Genomic DNA, 18544 nt, shown 5'->3' with positions numbered 1-18544 from the left:
ACTCATTACTAGGAAACATTTTTTCACGGAAAGGGTTGTCAAACATTGGAACAGGCTGCTCAGAGAAGTGACAGAGTCACCATCTCTGGAGGTATTTAAAAGATGTGTAGACATGTTGTTTAGGGACATGGCTCACTGGTGGACTTGGCAATGCCAGGTTAGCAGTTGGACTCAATGACCTTAAGAGTTTTTTCTGGCCCAAAGGATTCTATAATTCTATAATTTCCTTTGTCCACTAATGTATTTTTAAAAGTTGTGTTCTAATCATTTAGCAGGTATAGTTTTGATGCCAAAAATTACATAGTGACATTTTCTGTATGGCATTTTGAAAAAATGGTGTTAGGTGATATTATTAGCACTTTTTCTTGCTACAACATCTATCAGAAAGAAATACATATAAGTCACAGGAATAATCAGGCTGTCAAGGCATGGCTGAATGCCTCATGCAGAAAGTTACTTTTATAAATACTGCCATCTGGGAAATAAGTAAATTGAAACTATCACAGCTGATCTCCCAATCCAACTAATCTGTCATTTTTCTGGTCTATTATATTGTTACATTTTGATAAAGTGTCAATAAGTTATGGTGCAGATGCATCTGCTTGGAGTGATGTCTTGTTTGGAGATTAACTAAACCACATTAACATGGGGTGAAATCTTATTAAAAGGTGACTTTACACAACTTTTCAGTACTCTCTATTTACTACACGACTCTTATCTCAGTCTGCTAGCAATTTAGGGTAGTTTTCTTTGACTAAGGGCACCAAAGAACACTGCCAGACTCCAAAACCTTCACACCAAATTTTCACCTGCCACCTAGCGTAGCTGCTTCATTCTGCTTTGAAGAAGAGATATACAAGAAACCAGAGCTGTTTTTCAGTCATGGAATATTTTACCTTTGAGCAGTAAAGTCTCATTCTAGACTGGAATTAACAAAGCTGGAGATGTGAAATCCCAAGAGCTATGAGGAAAATAACCAACTGTTTTTGCTATATGCTGTAATTTTCTACATTCACTTCTGTATTCCTAAAATGAGACAATAGAAATAAAAGAGTGAGTTTTGTGTTAGAAGCATAGTTTCTAAAAGTGTTTTATAAAAAAGAGACTAAATTACAATTACTTTGTAAAATCTCATTATCTTTTTGATAACAATTTTCAGTTGCTATTTCTACTCCCTGTGCTGTCATATTTTTGATCTAAAACAGCAGTGCTAAAGAAAGAATCATAATTAATGAACATGAAATGAAGTGTCCTGCCTTCGAATAATTGTGTACCACAAGCAGTTGTGGATTACACAAACCTACAAGTTCAGCTTGATAAAAACAGGAGCAGGAGAGAAATATTTAATTAGAGCAATAAGTATCAAGATGTCAGGCAACTCCTGGAAATAAATAAGTATCTAAGAGAGGTGTAAAATTCTAGACACCACTTTAAGCTACTTACCCATGTTATTATTACCTGCCAGGAAATTCTAAGCTGGGATGTCCTGGCTGTTACTTAAATATTTTTATATTTTAGTCTTTGAAAGAAGACTAAGTCAAAATTATGTACTAATGGAAGGAGAAGTTTAATACACTTGAAAGTGTCAAGAAACGGTTTTATAGGGATGTGGGCAAAATAGAAATTTTTACTAAGGTTACTTCAGGGTCAGGGTCATTCTCATCCACTCAGTGGGAATATCCTGATTTCTAAAAGCCATGTAGGTGGTTGCAATATTTTAAGCATCACAAGTAAGCCTTTAAAACCATCTGTTAACTTAAATGAACAAAAGACATTAACTTTGAAACCTAGGAACTCTTCCTAACAGCAGCTATGAAAGTCTGCCATACACCAATGTTTCACCCAGTGCTTCTATCCATAAAACTCTGTGATTCACTGAATTGCTTTCACCAAAGTTGTTTTACAGTGTGAAGCAGTCTATATTCCCTTTCTATACTGCTATAGAAGTCCAGACCATAAAAGGAAAAACTCTGAAGCTATATTTTTGATGCTAAAAAAAAATTATTTATTTGGGATACCTTTGTAACTTGCTCTGGCGAACAGACATGTAAGGGCTTGTCAAAGTTACTATTCTCCATATGTTGACTAAATATCAGTTCACCTATTTACACCTTTAATCCTCTGTTCATCTCCTTGCTGAAACTCATGCTGATGAAGATGCACCTGAATAACTTGACAGCACAGTGAGCTCTTGATTATTTGTACGTAGGTTACTTGGTTTGGGAATAAAAAAAGAGAAGGAATGTTTGTTGCTTTTATCTGGTTGTGGCCTAAGTTTCTAAGGTAAGTTTCATTATGATCTCAGAAGAGTTTCAGCTCAGGAAAAAAAGAAAACTTACAAATTCAATACCATAAAATTATTAATAATTATTAACTATCTCTGTGTTATATAATTGGAATATTCTCACAAGCACTATCTTTAAAGACACCCATTATCATCCTTATTTTTTGGAGAGGGAAATTTCCATCCCCTTCATTCAGAGAAGGAATGGAAACCTATCCAGATTGAAGTAGCTCAGGTAAAAGCCTCCAGTAAAATAAACTCAATCCTAACCTCAGAATCAGTTTATCCAATCTCTAGGTGTCTTCAACACAAAAGTAAATTGGAGTTAGACAGTGAAGAGCAGTCTGAGCTCTTTGCTTTATTGAGTTTAGTCAGACTTTCACTTATATATCAGTGTTTTCACAACTATAACATAAGAATCTCTTCATTGACAAAACTATTTCTAATTCATCCTTATTCACTATTTTTGAAATATAAACTGAACTTTTCTACATATTTGTGTCTGAAAAATATACAGGGTGCACTAGACCAAAACTGTTATGGGAGGAAAATCAGTTCCTGTGAGCATATGACTTGCTCTTCTAAGTGTTTGTTAAACCATTCACAAATTGCCCCAAAATGTTGTTATCATTAAAGCAAGAAATGTTCTTCTATAAAAGCCTTATTCTGAGTTTTATCATGCATTACTTCTCTCCATATGCTATACTAGAAGAAAGTGTGGCAGAACTATCTTATAGTAACTTACGTAAAATAATTACTAAGCCTTTCTCAGCTTCCATTGAAAATATTAGCATTTTTAAACTACCTCATGAAGCATTAAATGCAGTCTCACTCAGAAATTTCAAAATGAAACCCAGGGGGACGTGATTAATTTTTCTTGTTACATATAAATTGCAAAGCATGGATTTGATTTTTAAAAACCCCACAGTTTGCAAAATCAATAATTTACCTCAAAAAACTAAGCAAATAAATAAGCTACCAAACCATAATATTCAACTACTACTGTACTAGCATTATAACCCGCCTTGTAAAGGTTGTCTGCCTCTGCTTGTTAGTTATCTCCTGAAAGACAAAATCATTTTCATACAAAAAGAAAGAGAAAACTGGGGAGAATCTGTTAAAACTTTCTTCAGATTATAATGAGCAGCTGAAGAATAATACAAAGAATATTTTCACAGGAATTTTAGTAGAAAAATATAATTGAAAGTTTTTCAGAACTTCTTTATGACTACCTGAAATCAAAATGTTCATTTTTTAGAAAAATAAGATGACGCAAAACAAAACAAAATACCCCCAACCAAACCAAGAAACCTACTGACACGCTTTTCTTTTTTTGTTTATTTTTAAAACAGGGTGATAAGGGACCAAATGAAATCAAAATTCCTTTTTTTCTATATAAAATGAAGAGGACATATTTGAATTAACACAATTTTGACAGAACATTTGCCAATGTTCATCTCTATTTTTGTGGAAAGTTAGCTCATTTCATTGCTGTTGTTTTGCGCAGTCCTCCATGGATATTCAACCACAGGCATGTAGAGGTAATGCTATTTGGATCAGTAATGCAGCTGCCAAAATGATTTTTTCACTTATTAAAGCAAAATGCAGCCTGTAATTGGCACTCAGTTTTCTGTGCACTGCTATGCAGATGTATTGCAGTGATGCCAGAATGATTTTTGCTTTTGTATTTCCTTCATATATATTTGTAGCTCTGCAGATTATTGTTGCATAGTTATATAGTTCCTAGCGAGCTCCAGTATTTCTCCCTACCTTTTCCCTACCCTCACAGGCAGAAAGGCAAAACACATTCCAGAGGCTCCAAACTCCGGGGGGTCAAAGGCCCTTATCCTATCTTGATTCTTCCTGGGAGCCAAGGTTGAAACCAGCTCTTTGAGACACACTTTCATAAACAAAGTTCAGTTCCTATCTAAAGGGGGGCTACAGGAGGGTGGAACCTAAAAAAGGGAGTTGTCTCATCATTTGTGCTTCTAATTGGGGATTCTTGGCAATCATGCTAATTTTCTAAACTTTAGAACTGTATTCACCCTATGTGGGCTGGGCATTTTTCCATATCTACCCTTGGAGGCTTCCAATAAAGACCAGCTTTTACACTACCTGTTACAATAATATTGGCCCAAAAGTGTGTTTTATTTCTAGGTTCTTTAAGGCATCAGCAGGATAGTAAAGGTGCTCGTAAATGTGGTTTTTAGGTCACCTGAAACATATCTTAATAATTAAAACTTTTCAGTACTGTAGGTATTCAATCAAAGTCTACTTTCTTTAGGTTGCATGGTCCAGGTATTTCATGGCCTTTCAAAGTCTTTTATGCAACATATTTTAACAGACAGGTATTTCATGAGAAGGTATGAATGCAATACTTGACCAGGAGTTCCTGGATGTATAATGAAAAACAATATAAATATAAATTGCTCATTTGAATTCATGAACATTAAAGAAATATTTACCTCTGTCTGTGCACTCTCTATAATACCACACACAATAGGGACAAACTCTTCTTCTCTCCATTTCTGTCAAACTGACTGTGACTATACCAGTCTCTTCTGAGGTCTGTAAAGACTTGTGCATTACTCTGAATGATTCTAATAAAGTATCTATGTCATTAACTGCTCAATAGTATCCTGTGCATTCCATTTTCCTATTCATGTACTGTAATAGAATAGCTGGGGCTTTTATGAAAACGAAACAATTTTGAAGTTACAGCCATGCATGCAGGACACTGTTTAATACCAGGATATAAAAAGACAATTTACTCACTTTTAAAATTGATATTAACACTTATAGCACACATTTAGCTCACATATTATCCATTAGTAGGGAAATAATTGAATACCCCAAGTAAGTGTGTTAATGCATTTTCATGAATATGGATGATCGTATTTTGCTTATTCTTTCACAGTCTACATAGCTTTGGTTGACTGTCTTTTGACTGAAGGCTATTGAAAAGTTGCATTTTCCTACACTCCATTAGAAATCAATAAATCATAGGCTGGAAAAATGTTTCTCTGCCTCTGTATGCCAATATGTTGTCAGTGATGGATCTGGGGCCAAATGTTTAGAATAAAGGTAAAATAAATTCTCCATCAGAGAGGAGTTATGGAAGAATAAAACACAAAGGAAATTGTCATCAGTTAGGGATTAGCTTCTGCCTTGAAGCCAGTTAATTTACATTGCTTTCAAAATACTTTTTGTATTTTTTTAACCTTAACTATTTTAGAACAGGGTGGTTTTATTATCTACGCAAATGTCTAGCCATTTAGAGACTTATTAAACCTCATAATACCTTACAGCTGGCTTTTTAATACGTGCCCATTAGTAACAGAATTTAATGGTCCATTAGAATGACAGGGATCACCAGGACCTTGCAGCATTGTAGGCACATTCAGTCTCTGGGCACAAGCCTCCTTGACATTTTATGCTGAGAACGTGTTAGAAAAAGATGAGACCACTTGGCTTGGGCTTTGGTTCATGCACTGATACTAATGATTTTTCAGTTAAAGGCAACAAGTTACTTTGTTTTCCTTTTTGGGTTAGCTTTACAAGAAGTCACTGATGTTGGAAATAATAATCTACTCTTTTTTGCAGTTTCTACACAACATAATCTTAGGAGGTGAAATAAGTATCTTTATGTCCATATTTTCAACTTTCCCAAGTAAACAGCAAAAGAAAATGGTGCAACCATGTTTCCTACATTCAAAATTCAGCTAAAAGTTTCCAGTAATCTCTGCAGGGTCAGAATCATAGGCAGGAAACAGAGCCATGAAGGAGAACAACCTTCATGAAGTCCAATACTATGAATGCTAAGGATTATTCTTTGTTTTCCTGACTATTTTCTGGTTTTCTCAAGGTCTTCTGAAAAGATTTGCTGTCTTTAGTTTTTCTGTTTTAAGACAAATGCTGAGAGAAATAGTATGACTGGAAAGGGTAATAATGTGTACAGAGGAAATAGAAGTCCTTGGTTTTTGTGCAGGTGTCCAGGTGGAATATTTCTTGTCTTAGCCTGAAACTAAATACCACAAATACCTGAAAATACCACAGGATGGCCACTATAGCTGTCTATACAACATGCTCTAGAAGGCACACTGGGAATGTCGTAGATTATGGCCTGGACCCCTGGCTCATACTCTTGTACAACCAATAATAACAATCTACACTTTGTCTTATGACAGAAGATGAATGGATGATTCATGGGATTTGTCTTAAGGTACTAATCCATCATGAGTATCTGTGTACACCTTTCCTTTTGTGATCACCCATTCCTGTTGGAGTCTGAAGAGTACACTGACTGGTGCCACAAAAGGGGAATAAGAATTTACATGCTGGTACTTGCAAAACATTTTAAAATATAAACTATATTAACTTAGAAAATAATATATGCAAATTATTAATTATTTCTCTTTCAGTTGTTAAAGCCAGATTATGCGGACCTTGTTCCAAAGATTGTAGGAGCTGTGATGATGGTGCTTTGGAATCTTTGTGACAAGATATGCTATCTGTGCACACATGCTGATAAAAGAAACTCTCTGTGAGTTTCTGCATAAAATGTTTACTCCAGAAGCACCCTTGCAAGTTTTAGTGGGATTCAAAAGGGACACACATGGAATGCTCAGCACAGAGAAACAGCCATTAAAACATGCACATGGTTTCCCAAAGGTCACATCTTTTATAAAGAAATGCAGCAGAGACCCCTGAGTACTTTTTCCAGTGCTGAGGGTTATATCCCAGAGCACACACTTACAATAATGGTGATGTGAGTCAAATCTAAAAAATTTTGAGGTATAATCCTCTGCGCCAGAATTTGGATCTTGTATTCTATAACTGATAACTTATATACTTCTTTTATTGTTCTTTCAGCTTAATTACTGGGTTTTGCTAACTTGCTTTGTACCGTAAGCTATATATATATATATGTATATATAATGCCTCCTCACTATAGAAAAAGACAAGAGTTGTCTCATATTTAAGAATTTATGAACCAAAAAAGCTTCTACTAAAATGCTTTTTTTTCCCAATGGTCTTGTAATACATAACACAGAAACATTAGTGAAGAATCAGTGGCTCTTTTCTACATTTATGTTACTTATTAATAGAATATCAACCAAATAATTATTCCTACTACTGTGACTTTTATGGCATGATGGCAATTAAAAAACTTGATTACATTCAGAAATCTCTTTTTTAAGAGATGTATGTGAACGTAGTAACAAATAGTAGCCGTTCTAAATTTTTTGGGAGCTGAGAGGTAACTGCTTGAAAAAAAATTGGAAACCAAGGTCAGAAAGAAGAAACTAAGACACAAAGAAACTGTGTTGCTAAACTGCAATCAGTGGCAAAATGAACATTTATTGACCGGCAGTATTTACCAATGATTTTTTCCTCAAGTTTAGACCTTAAAAATTAAGTAACTGCATCAAATATATGCTTCCTTTGCACCTGTTAGATAAGTTAGACAAGGAGAGATAAGCAACTCTGGAGAAGGGCTCATCTGGGCCTTTTTAGATGTCTGTCCAGTGCACACCATTTTCTTTAAAAGGAAGGTTACAAAATTAGATTGTAATTTAGTTTAGACTTAGGAAAAATAAATCCCAGTTTTAATTAATACCCAAGTCCTTGGAAATGTGACTTGCCCAGTGTCGGTAGAATTCCAGCAGCTCACAGTCCAGTGCTGGAAACATTGCAGAAACCTTCCTCTAGGCACACCTTAGCATGCAGCACAACAAAGATGAGGCCACCTAACAACAAATTAGCTTCATAATATGGATTTTATAGACTGTTGTTCTGTGTAGTGCTTTTCATCCATCACAGCTTCCATTTCATCTGCAGTTTCAGCTAGACTATGGCTCTATTCATACAATTAAAAAATCATCACTAGGACAGACTCAATGTCATATTTGTTTCCCATCTGCATTATCTATCTATGAAGAAAATTGCAGGGCTGGCTTGAAGCTGACCCAGCTGGAGTGTCCCCGGAAGAAAACTGTAGATAAATCAGGAGCTTTAGAGCACATAGAAAAGCAATTTTCTTTCCCATACAGAGATAGATTTGGAACAGCTGGGGAGACTGCTGCTGCAGCACTGTGCAGAGTAGATGGCCATGGAGGGCTGTGCAGAAACACTCTTGACATTTTTCCTGAAAATGCACCAATTCTACCTGCCATGAAGGCAGATGGGATTCACAGTCAACAGATTTCAGGCTGGTTGCAAGCTGCCTGTAAATCCATATGGTCTAGAGTACTCCCCTACTTGTCCAGCGTCTATACAGATCAGACATATTTGACAATTTTCATTCTTTCTAATTTTATTCATATATCATAAACTTGTCTGGAGATGGAATTACTTTGCTCTTCTTTTGCATTGGAAAAGATAAAGATGTTATTGAGATTTATATATCTGATTTTGGGACATGTATGCCTCTCAGCCTCCTGAAAAAACCAAAGTGACAGTTTCATGCTTAGCCTTGTCAGTTCTTGCTTTTCACACTTAGACTAACTTAGAGTGGGGGAAATAGCAAAAGTGTGTGTCATGACATGTTTTTAAATCAAAAGTTAGAAATCCACAAATCTCAGCAGTATCTGTATTTGAGATTGAGATCTGAGTCCCTTGTTAATGCAATGAAACCAAGAAGCACAATGTAGATGAGATACTTTTCATTTTACTGTTGGATGAACTTCTCTGCTTCAGGTGAGAAAATAGAGCAGAACTCTACGTGTTTGTCTTGAAATAATATGAGAGTGCATGTCTTTGCCCTGCATTCTCAGCCTGGGATAGATGACATTACTGAAGAGCCCTGAGATGCTAATTCACAGCTCTTTTAACAATGAAGACAAACCTGAAAGCTGATATACAAATGTGCTCTCCTGTCAGGGCTTTAAGAGCATTTCAGAACACACTTTGTGACTAATGTGGTTGGTAATGGAAGAGCCTCCTCACTGTCATTTTGCATCAATGAGGGTGGCTGCAGACAAGTGAGGTGTGCCTTTTGTGTACTACATCAGCCTGTTGACCAACATCTTTCCCAGCAAAACTCTTCAGGGAGAAGGTTTAATTGATACTGTCACAAAATGTGTCTTACTGCCTTTCTCATTCAGTAAAGCTGCAAAAAGCGCTAAAAAATTCAGAGCAGCAGAAAGTCACTTTATCAAGAACATGGCATTATAGAAATCTGTACATGCAAAATAAATCAACCATGTTCAATGCAAAACTGGGTACTTAATGCAATGTTTTTCTTCTACTGCTTTTGGGGCACTAAATAGATCTGTCTGTATCTGCTATCGGTTTCACCACTTTCATATCCTGTTTTTCCTTACCTCACATATAAGCAATATTTTCTCCTGTGGCATTTTCCTTCAGTTTCAATTTGAAGGCCAGATAAATTTCAAATACTTTCCCATTCAATTAAATTTTTAATTTTAAAGAACTATGGCCAAAGAATGTGTGATTGCAGTTATGTCTTGATGAAAGATCAGTGAAGCATCCCTGGATTTTATAGATGTGCTTGAATCCAGGTCAGTGCTTGAGAGCAAATTCATGTCTTTGCAAATATTGATTCTTTAGAATTTTCAAAGTCCCTGAAACTCAAGGTGACCTGGTGCACCAGAGATGTAGGTCAATAAATTTCAGAGTGCCTGAGGAGAGTGTCTTGTGTAACATCCCTGTTGGTAAAATTCCTCTCCTATATCTTAATATCTTCATAAGCCAGATGGCAGTTTAATTTCTAGAAGTCTATTAAGAAGAATGATAAAAAGGTTTATATTATTTGAAAGAATGGTGTGTGTTGAATGGTAGAATATACCTTTTGTTAAATAAATAATATATTTAGCCATCTATTGGCTGAATTCAGAGCTCAGGACAGAAAATACTATAGTAATTTGGTTTGAATTATCCTACTGTTATTCTGTCCCACATTCTGTAAATTCCAGCACCTTCATTCTTTCAGCACAAAGATACACTCATGAGTGAAGAAACAGACCCCATTTCATCATCCTTGCAGCAACCTACACTCATGCTTTTTGACCTCCATGGTAGATTTACAGGCAAACCTCTACTAGAAAAGATTTTTCAAGATATTTCATTTAAAAAACCTTATTCATGGGATGTGTCTGCTTACTCATAGTTTGGGTGTCTGGGGTTTAGTGGGGGGTATATTTGGTTTTGGGTTTTTTTCTCTGTTTTGTTTTTGTTTAGGTTTTTGTTTGTTTGTTTATTCTGCTGGTTTTTTGCTGGTTTTTTTTTTTGTGGTTGTTGCTTTATTTTTCACAGAACAAAACCAGACACTAGCTTCTTTCTTAATTTCAATTGTAAAAAACAATTAGGTTAATTAGTTTAGTTAGTAATTAGGTTAATTAGTTAGGTTAAAAAACAATCCCCAACTCTCCACCAAATTTGGGAATTATTTTATAGGGAAATAAAAGTTAACTGACTAGCCATGTTATTTACTCTCACTCAGCAAATGTGCTTGGGAATTTAGCCTGACGAAATCATCAAGCCACTAGACAGAAGTGTATCAACAGAGGAAAGTACAACTCAGAGTATTCTGAATTTAATCAGTGCCTTCTCCAACCCTTCAGATTTATATCCAATGGCTTAGAGTTTCAAAAGTGATCCTGCCTGTCTATCTTCTTGTGCTGTCCTGTTAAAAGTAGACAAGTACCTGGAACATTCAGTGGTGCTGGTAATGGCAGTCTGCACTCTGACTGCACAGCAGGAGCACTCCAGGAGCACCACAGAAAGGTGATGAGGAGTTCTGCTGTTGCTGCTTACACAGAAAGAGGAGTCACTTCCAGAAATATTTAGCTATTAAGCATTATGTATGCTGAATTCAAGCAATTATAGCCAAGAATACACCAATCTGTGACATAGCAGTGAGCTAATCTTTAACAAGGAGCATCTGAGAGCTTTGTATCTCTAAGTACAATTGTATATCCAATGGGCAATAAATTAAAAGTTTATTTAAAAAATTAAATACAAAATTACTTTTTGTCTCTGGAAATAAGTGAAGTTTTTTTTTCTGATTAAATGATATTACAATGAGCCCTTATCAATTTACTCTTTCTTAGACTTGTAGCAAATAGAGCTGAATGAATGGCAGTGACAAAGAGTGCCTTTGAAACAACTTATTTTAGCATGGAGTATTCAATTAATAAGAAATTGAAAGACTAAATATTTTGACTTTAGTAAGAAAATTAGAACTGGTTTTTTTTTTTTTTATATATGAATAACTGCATAGTTTTCTTCTGTGCAAAAGAAAGGTTTATGGCTGAGAAAAACATATAAAAATAAATACGTATCTACCTTCAATCTTACACCTGCAGGAAGAATTGCTCTAGTTAAAAAACCTGAATCTTCACTGAACATTGTGGAAATGGACATCCCCATGATGTAAATAATCATTTCAAACCAAAATCACAATGTTCAAAGTTCTGTTTCTGTTCTCAGAGAACACAAAAGTAGACTGAAATGTTTAGTCTGTTCTTGAGTTTCCAGATCTAATATGGTGTTTTGAAGTTAAAAGGTTCGTTACTGCCAAATGAGGAAACTACATCTCAGAGCTTCATGAAACACCTTTTAACCTGCCTTGATTCCAATGAGCAATCTGCTGAAAATAGTTCAGACACAGCTTTTGTAGAATGATAATTTGGATGCTTTCACTTCTGAATTGGGAATCCAGACTACTGATGCATCCCCCAAGGAATACACATTCATGTCAGGAGCTGTAAGGCTGTCATTCATACTCTGTTTAAATTGGATTGAATTGCAATAAGTAACATCTACCCTGGGGTGACATCTTTACAGGCAAAGGCAACGAGTTTGGCCCTCAGTTCATGACAGTGGGAAATGTGGCTAGTAATTCAGCATACTTCATAATAATTACAGGTATATAAAGTAAACAGTTGCTTTGACCCAAATGCCTAACAGAAGCAGAATACACTTAAAAGGATAACTTGATGTGTCTCGACAAGGCAGAAAAGAAAAAGAATTCTGAGCATTCATAATCCTCTTGATTTGTGATTCCATTAGGGAATTAATCTATTAGCTAAATAACTAAATGTATTGTGTGCCAAATCCTGCATGGGTTATGACAGCAAACAGGCCAGTAAACCACTTATGCTCTTGGTTTCACTGATATAATTGCAGCCATAGGTCGGTATCCTGAGTTTGCATACTGAGCCATGTGTGGGATAGAGTTTGTGCTTTTATAGGCTGTGTGCTGCCCATTGGCAAAGATTTCCACCACTGTAGGCAGGAGCAGAAATAAGTCATTCATTTGAATACTAATGCTTGCATACTATGCAAGACAGAAAAATAAAACCTAAACCAAACCCCAAACAAACAAAACCAACAAAAACACCAAACCAACCCAAACAGACAGAAATATCCAATCTAGCCTAGGTGCAAGAGTAAGGCAAAGTAGCTGCTTGCCATGGGCAGCAGCACATAACAAAGTGCCTGTGTCCCACATTGATTGTGCTGTGGGAATACTGCAGCTGCTGGCAGAGGTGAAAGGATTATGGGTGAGGGGGATTAACCTGTTACTTACATGGCTACCCTCTACCTCATGACTGTGTATTGCACTGCATAGAGCTTGCAATTCTGGCTCACCAGGGCTGGCCCCTTTTCTCTCTGATCCCATTCTGCTCCATTCCTCTACTGCACCATTTTCCCTGGCAGGAGTAACCCAGTGACCTCCACATCTAAGCATAGAAAATTCAGTTTTGTAACACTCCTGAGAATGCTTAAGCTATCCTTGAGGAGTTCTAAAAATACAGTGTAGTTGCTGAAATTCTGTTTGCTCATAGGATGCCCTAGAAAGTCCTGAAAGAAGTAGTGAAAGCTGAATAACCAAATCACCTTTAAAAGGCAACAAAAAGCTTTTGAACATTTCAGACAATCCATCTAATTTTTAAAAGAAGATTGAAATACTTTTACATTTATTTTATAACTTAAAAATTCACAAGGAATTTAATAGCTAAGAAATTTTACATGTAGTAAGGACTTGGACACTTATCCCAATTGTGATGCTGTGATTAAAACAGTTTAAGAATATTCCAGAGTGTCTATTTATCAGTTTGCTGATGTAGCAAAACATTGTAAGGCCTGAAAAGAAGGAAACAATTCAGACTGCTCAACTTTCCCTTTCATCATCTCTCGAAAAGAATGCAACAAACTGTGGTGGAGTAATTCTAGATGCCAATAAAATAATGTTCCATTGTTCTTCATGGAAATTAGTGGGCATGACAATGTATGTCATTACTGCTACTGAAAGCCATTGGAGAAATCATTATTGAATTTTAATGAATGAGCTAACTGCTTGGGATTGTCAGACACATAATTATTGGAGAAAAATTAATTCTGGCATTCTGTAATTACTACTTCAAATATTGTAAGATTTACCAAAAGGACAATATGAAATAAGTCCTCTAAAAACCCCCAAAGGACATACTAGGACACACTTTATATATGCAATATGTTTGATTATAGTAGTATGGATGTCATGGAAACCTAGCATGCAGACACACTTTGGGAATGAATAGTGAATATTCGCCTTCTTATATCTTCTTATATCTTATATTCTTATATATCCTCTAGGATGATATTAGCAAATACAGGTGAATTCTTCATCAAGATTTCTTAATGTCACATCTCAATGCTCCAAATTTGCTGTTTTCCATAAAGAACTCTGATTTTATAGTTGGTACAACCCTTTGCAGGCTAAATTCCACTCCATAATTTCCTTATGTGCACAATTCTGTTAATTCAAAGGTATATTAATAGTGTGCTTGGTCGCAAATCAGAAAAGCAGTATTTGGAGGATGCTCTGACCTGCAATGGGGAAGAGAAGCAGGATGAAGGTCAGGCTGAGTAGGGATAGGGCATCACATGGGGCAGTAAAGGCTGGTGCCCAGGTGCCCTGCAGTGTGGCACTCTGGCTGAGGACCAAAGTTTGCCAAGATACTCTGCATAAATCAGTGTCATACTGCTGCTTTAGAAATATTAAAGCACAACTTTATCACATAGTAATATCTGCGAAAGTGACTCCATGCATGCTCCTCAGGAGCCAGGGAAGGTGAGGTCTTACAAGACAGGTCCAGTGAGCAGTGGGAACCGCTGACAGCTCAGAAGGGGCTGTTTCTCCACAGGGAGGAGAATATCCTAGCCACAGAATTATGGGCCAAAGGTAATGCAAGCACAGCCTCAAGCATGCTGAACTGTCTGTCAGTCTGTCCAGGAACGTGTGGTGTGCCCAGCGCTAGGGCAGGTGTAGAGAGTCAGTCCTACCACACACAACACATTCAGAGAATGTATGAGCTTGTGAAAATACAACCCTTTTTTTCACTACACCATCATCTTTCCACTAGAAAGGATGACTTTCATCCCTATAGCTGCTTCCTTCTGGCCATCCCACTACAGTGCTGTGTTTGTGGTCTTTTAGCCCAGAGGTCTTCATTGTGGTGCTGTGGCTTTTAAGCATATCCTCACATCCTTTTGGCTGCTTTCCTGGCATTTCTGTATGAATTCCACAAAAGTGCTGAAGGCCTGGGGTTGGAATGTATTAAATGTAAAGCCACAAAAGGAGGAAACCTGCTTTAGGACACTTCTAGCCTCTCTTTAATGTCAGGCACCGTAACTGGTTACGTATCTAAATATACTTAAGTGCTGTGGTGTCCTGCAAGCACAAAAAAGGAATTGGCTCCTGAGGACATCTTTCTTTGCAGTGAATGGACCTTGGGATTTGAAAACCTGACCAGAACTGGGCAACTTCACCCTCGTTTTCATCCAAAACCACTGAATTTGATTGCTCATTTCGTGCTACTTTAAATGTTTGATTTCTGATATTTTAAACTTGCCAAGAGGAGCTGAAAACTAAGCAAAATTTGAGAGAAAATTCATCACAAGTGGTTGATGACTGGAAGAAATTTGGTTTCTAAAGCATCAAAAAGAGAAAACTGTCCATGTAATTGTATCAGTTTATGTCAATAGTTTCAGATCAGAATATGTTGACTACATCCTTTAAAGTAAAATATGTTTCCGTGAAGGGGTATTAATACTGTAATAAAGTCCTGTGTAGCTGTAAAAGTAGTCATAGGTGCATATTAATTCCATTGCACCTGTGTAACTGCACTCTGAGTTTTCATCTGGTGACCCGTGTGGCTGTAAAGAGTTAACAGGAAAATGTACATTTATGCATAGCATGAAACTGGTGATGCAGATGTGAGAAGACAATGTTACCCTTTGCTACAGAAACTGCCATCTCATTACTTTATTCCCACGTATTTCTGGTGACATATCAGTAATTGGATGCATAAGCTGTCAGACACCAGTGTTCCCAAGCTCCTTTTCAACTTGGCACTTCATAGAATGTCAAGGTTTTTTCTCTGTTTTAATAAAATATGGTTTTATATACAACACCATTTCACTCCATTCAGTGTCATGCTAATATTACTCACTGAATCTGAATTGAAAGCGAGTAAAGCTGCCTTCCTATTTTGAAGGCATAATGAATTCAACTCATGTTCTTTTTTATGCCAAATAACAACATTCATATGTTTATAATTTGGGAAATATTAGAAAACTAGTCTTGAAAACAACAAAACTGCAAACCCTCCCTGAAAGCACTAAAATCTTATAGCATTTTCCTTCTAAATAAGGAAACATTTAAAACAAATGAGTTCTAAAAATATTAGGTTCTCTTGCTGTGCCACTGCATATAAGAAAAACAATGCTTTTGTTATGAATTAGGTAAGAATGAAATCTTTTGAAAGAAAAGCTGATTGTGTTTTCAAACCATGGAGCTCCTTCACAGTGGATTTCTCTCAAGAGACAGGTATTTACAACTGATGTAACGTGACCTCAACTTTTTGCTCATTCATTTCTCTTGAAGTTCATTTTGCAGCAAGAATAATCAAAAGTGAAAAGTGATGGTCTCAGGAGGAGATTCTCATTTCAGTGTAATACACTATACATGTTTTTTTAGCACCTTAGAAATTGTCGTTTTCATAAACATTGGGACACTGAAGAATTTGGAGAACTGTCTGCAATCTCTGATTCACTGACCACTCAAAAATTCTTTGGAAAAAATCCTGCCACACACTGTCCCAGGTAGAGAATGGAAGCCATAATTCACCAAAGGTCACACAATGTCATTAAATAATTTTTGTGTTTGGACCAATCCTTGTGCTTTTCTGACTTGTAACCTCCAAAAATGTAGCTTTATTCTACATTCACTTGTTCAGTTTACTCAGATATTTACTACAATTTCATTTATAAGCAGGAACAGACTAGCAGTTTTGTGGAAAATTTTGAGAAAATTGACATAAAGGAAACAAGACAGCTCCCTTTCCTGGTCTCAAATCCTCTTGGGATGTTTCTGCTTTAAAGAGAAACTATAATCATGTTCATGGAAATTTTATCCATTCGACTGAATATTTTTTCATTAACTGAGATACTAGTTTCATTATTTTTGGTTTGGGAAAATGCTGGAAAAATGGGGAGTGGGGGAAAAGGAAGTTTGCAACCCCCTCCATAAATTCTCACCAGTGGGTTAATGTTATCTGCCTCAAGGACACTTCAGAATAATTTATCTTCCAACATGAGTTTCAAATGAGTAGTTTCTTTTTTATTTGTTTAAGAAGTATGAATGAAATATCCAAGAACTTTAGATTGATTTCATTAGTTTTGAGCTTTGGTGAAGGACAACACCCAAAGGAATTTCACACAGCTGAGAGGGTGGATGAGAGCTATCAGTTACACAGATCTTCCCTCCTGAAAAAACAAAACACTGTCTAACTTTTACTTTGAGGAAGAAGGAAGCTTGAAGCTCTGCTCCAGCAGTTGCAGTACCGACTCTGCAGCAGTCCCCCAAAATAACAGTGAACTAACTATGGATATCGACCAGCTCCTGAGTATTAATTACTTTCTTTAGCTGCACGATTTGTAATGCAAGAGTAGCAGGTACTTGCAGCTTTCTCAATCCTCACAAAAAGGGAGTATCTTGAGAGCAAGAATATTGGCATGTTCCCATAGCTATGCATAAGACAGCCCTCTTCTTCCTCTGTCAGCAGCCCACTGGGTGCCTATCAGCCTTTCTCACTACAAAAGCAGTATTTGATACCAAAGAAAGAATTTCTCTTGTGCTTTTTTCTAGGCAATATCAACTTTAGTAGGACTAAAAACAGATATAGAGGTGAATGGTCTTGGACTGTATTAGCAATGTCATTTGTCATTATTCTGATGGAATAGTTATTTACTTATTGCTGAGGCTTTGACTACAGCTCAGGAAATTGTATACCAAAAATGCTCTTTTGGGGCCAATAATTCATCCCAATACCCAGCTTCAGCTACAAGAAAACACCAAGGTCTCAACTGTAGCATTATCCTCATTTGTCACAGCTGAATGTAACGACTATACCAGTGATTGTAACTGTAGTGAATCTAACAAATTAATTTCACACCATTGCTGCTCTTCCACACAACTGTTTTCACCTTTCTGTCACAAAACATCTTCCAGCTGTTCAAAAATCATCTACTTCTCTTCTGGTAATGCCCTCCCCCTGCCAGCCTCAGCATTCCAGCTTGACAGCTCTATTTTTATAACAGGGTTCAGTTTTAACCATAACTCTGAATCTTTATCTATTATTTACTAACCACACACCACAGACACACACACACACACATGCGAAAGGAAAGGATTCTGTTCTGTGCTAGAAAATTTGTCACTTTCAATGTTGATCCACCAAATTACCTCTCACCATTTCCCACGTGAGCAGACTAGGGAAGAATTTTTCCTTTGTTAAATCTCAAGATTAGAATGCATGCAACTCCCATTCAAACGCTGAAATACTGGAATTGTTGAGTGGAGCCTGTGGGTTTGGCCAATGCTCCTTTTATGTGTTTGTTTATGCCTAACCATTAAAGTCACATATAAAATCACTTAAGTGTCTTGGGTTAAAATTGTCCTGGTTTTACTGAATGTCATTCTCAAAAGAAGTTTGGGCATCTGTTCTTGTCAAAGAAATCAGACAGGGAAGCAGAAAAGCTAGATGATTAGGGGACTTCCTCCTACACCCCTTCAGACTCTTATCCTTTCCCATCTCTGGCCCTCTGGATCCAGTTTAATTTCAGATATATTTTTTAGAAGAGCTATGAAATCCTCTGTATTTGATTCCATGATTCCATGATTCCATGCAGAGGTAAGCTATGGGATAGAAGTGCAGCCCTGTAGCTAGTTCTTGTCATCTGATAAAT

This window comes from Poecile atricapillus, chromosome W (genome assembly GCF_030490865.1).
Source record: "Poecile atricapillus isolate bPoeAtr1 chromosome W, bPoeAtr1.hap1, whole genome shotgun sequence".
Taxonomy (NCBI): Eukaryota; Metazoa; Chordata; class Aves; order Passeriformes; family Paridae; genus Poecile; species Poecile atricapillus.
This window is presented reverse-complemented; position numbering follows the sequence as displayed.